This window comes from Trachymyrmex septentrionalis, unplaced genomic scaffold (assembly GCF_001594115.1).
Source record: "Trachymyrmex septentrionalis isolate Tsep2-gDNA-1 unplaced genomic scaffold, Tsep1.0 scaffold40, whole genome shotgun sequence".
In the NCBI taxonomy this organism is placed as follows: Eukaryota; Metazoa; Arthropoda; class Insecta; order Hymenoptera; family Formicidae; genus Trachymyrmex; species Trachymyrmex septentrionalis.
The window spans coordinates 1,184,052-1,187,746 of NW_017305569.1; the positions used below are offsets into that span (position 1 = coordinate 1,184,052).

The 3,695-nt window shown below is 32.4% G+C and overlaps 1 protein-coding gene across 1 annotated transcript in view; it reads right to left on the reverse strand.

Moving 5' to 3' along the window:
• Positions 1-3,695, reverse strand: part of LOC108750981 — a 46,728-nt gene that overhangs the window by 6,617 nt on the left and 36,416 nt on the right. The window lies entirely within an intron of this gene.

Below are 3,695 nucleotides of genomic sequence, written 5' to 3' on the forward strand. Positions count from 1 at the left end.
GAGAGAGAGAGAGGAAATAGATTGAGGTGTTTCGTTTGTGGCAAGTCATAGATAAATTTAAGCGGTTGTTTACGTTCCCGATTCTGATAACATAACACGTTTCATCATGCATCAATTAATCGTATAATATAAACGGATAAAAATAAATGTACATCACAAATGCACAATATCCGTTACACATCATTAATTTACGCGTTATTAATATTATTAGCCTGCAGAAATATGCAAACGAGTAAGTTCGCGCTAGACATAATTGAGTTATTCATAAATGCTACTATTTATCGTTACTAAGTTAATTAATTCCAGTATTGGCCACTGGCGGCTAATAATTCGCTCTCGGTAATTGATCGTAAAACGATCCGGATGGCAAAGTATAAATTTCTGCGATGTCTTAGACAACGAAGGAAGTCTTACAAAACGATCGCCCCGACCCTTCACGATACGGCCAGGAAATTGATTCGACCAGGTAAGACGGACACATGGATGAGTCAGTCATGACGAAGGTAAAGGAGTGACCATTGATTTCTTTCCCCGGCTATCGTCCAATATCTCGTTCCGCGAAATGAAACTTAATAACGAGGACATCTCTTCCGACCGCAAGAGATTCGATTTTTCAATCATTCGCCGTTAGTAATCATAGATAGAGGCGTAATATACTTCATAACGAGATATTCTGAATATTCTGAATATAGACAATACAATGTTAATCACTGAAACAAATCTAAACACGTAGATGTAACCGTTGATTGGTTGAATTATCACGCCAGTAAACCGTATGACTAATGATCAAGTGATTATCTCATAATATTACGATATTATGAGATTCATCCTGAATGTCATTACAATAAAGAGATTGTTAAACTAACAGTAACAGCACATTTTTATTGCGCTAACTTGAGATAAATTGAACAAAAATGTTACATACAGTAAATTGAATTCGATTAACAATACCTTTTAAACTTATTTTGTCATTTTGTTTTTTTGTAACTAAACTAGTATACACTTTTTATTTTGCGTTTGCACACGGAAAGAACGATTTTGCTGAAGTATCTGAAAATTTAGTTGGATATATAAATCTGAAAATATACATACTGTAAAAAGTTTTGACATTCTAGCAACCAATTTGAGCGTTCTGCACAATTGTTTTAATCCGACAAAATTATTTTTAAATCTGTATCTAGCTAAAGTTTTAGGTGCTTCAGCAAAATCTTTCTTTCGTGTACTTAAAATAAAATAGGTATATATTTAGCGAAAGCAAGAAGAAAACTTCTAGTGCAATTAAAACAGCAATAAAAACAAACTTATTGTCTATTTTGTTTCGTAAATAGCCAAGAGTGTCTCGTGATATATCGTGGAAAGTCTCGTGGTAAAAATAATAGCTTACATACGATTAAGAGTTATTATCGTACATATAGTTGTTCAGCGATGATATAATCCAGTATTGAGATCAAAATGGTCACGGGGGACTGAATCCGTATAATCGATATTATGATTCATAGGCGATCAGAAATATCTCGTGACACTTTATAGACAGCAAAAAGTACATCCACGTCAAAATCAAGTATGATAAAATATAGATGTACGCTTTGAGTGTTAGATGAGGTGTCACGATGGAATGCGTACACTCTTTCCAGGCTGACAAAAAACGGCTAGAGCAGATACATGTAGTTAATCCAGAAGCTATTTGTCTCTTTTTCAACGTATATTTTAAGGTCGGTCGTATCTTAAAATATTCGTTGCATGCTACCTTACGTGTAACCTGATTTTCAAATACTGCCGCTATCAAGATTCTGTCGAGCAAAAGTGGATAACGTTTGACATCTATGGAAGATTGTAAAAATAAATCAATCATGTATCATAAAATCATAAATATGACTTTATTAGCAGGATTACTTGCCTCGCGTATTTGAAAGTATATCGTCGCAAATTTAAAATTCAGAACATTATTAAATTCAATCTTCTTATAGAAGCTTTGAAACGTCACGTATTAACACCTCTTGCAAATTACACTCTATTAAAGTTCATATTTTTTAGTAAACAATTCCCTTAATTTTAATCCAACATAATGATGTAATAATTATTAATATATAAGCTAAATATAATTTTTATTGAGTTTTTAGTATTATGTAGAGTATATATAAATCTATTAGAAAACTCAAGCATAATATATAAGTAAGAAATAAATTAAATTATCTCACTTTATATACAAAATACGATTTTTTATTTACGATATTTTACTATTATTCTATAATTTATTATTATTTATTATTATTTATTGCAAACAATTTTTCTGTTTGAAATCTGAAAAGACACCCACTGAGGCTTTAATACTTTTGTAAAGACAATACTTGTGTAGCCTATTCATAAATTCATAAAATAATTCGCAGATTGATGAAACGCAGATTGATAATAACTCTATAATATTTTCACGTAGTCACATATTATACCAGTTTAACGCACAAATCTCATATCGATATATACCACTCGGTCGCTTCGATAATTACAAGCTTCGTGACATAGAATCGTTGAAATCGTTCGCGGTAAAAGGGCATTATGCTTGATATATGTTTGCGATCCGCATGTCACGATAATAGTCTGTGAATTAAGCATCAGATCGATTCTCCATCAAGTGGACGGCAAACATTTTAATCAATAACGAAACTAGAATCGATCTCATAAATTTATTAAAAAAGCTTTATATTTTTAATGAGCAATTTACTGAAATATTAAAGTATTAAAATTGACAACGATCTATCAATAATTTTTTTTTTTTTCAATAATATGTGATCAACACCGATCTGTCATTTTGCACTGCCAATAATCCAATGATAAGAATTCGCAGTCGAAAGAATATATGATGGACATTCTGTAATACTGTTTTTCGATCTTCGCTTTAAACAATTCACTGTTACTATCCAGTTAACGATCGCACTGATTTTAACACTGCGCCTTCATTCCTAAACGCGCCGCGACTTATCATTAACAGCGTTTTCGCGGCCAGTTTATTTTATTCAGCAAACACGTGACGTTCGTTGGTTAGTTAATTGGTTGGTTGGTTTGCACATCTGTGTCCTTTCACCCTTTTACGTTTGTCCCCGATCCATCGAATCGCGTGATCGCATTCGCCGATGCTGCACCAATACACAAACCCTGCGGGCGATTTGCTCGATAGGAGTTGATTAAACCAAATCAATGCAGCTAATAATATCGTTTGTTAAGGCTCAAATGCATTTACGCGACCGAGCAGGTAATTTTTGTCATCGTGCTATCGACCTTGTTGAGCTTGTTACTATTCTATCGTCCTATGTGAATACAAATGCTCTGAACGGTGATACTTTCGATTACCATGATTTTCGTACTTTCTTTTGCATGTGGAATGTATGACAAAATAAGGACTAACAGCTTCCATATTAATTAGTTTCTGCTAATTAATCTTCTGTTTCCAATTTTCTAATAAAAATGTATGTTATATATTTAACGTACTAATATAATACGAGTATATAAAAGAGAGAAAACAAAGAATTCTTTCTAGTAAAAATGCATGTTATACATTTAACGTACCTACTATAATGATGTATAAAAGAAAGGAAATAAAGAATTTTTTTTAACAAAGTACAAATGTTCAAATGTATTTAAGTAGCAAAATGGTACTGTTTACTCGAATTTAGGAGATTCTGCCTTTTCTAAGTTCTACG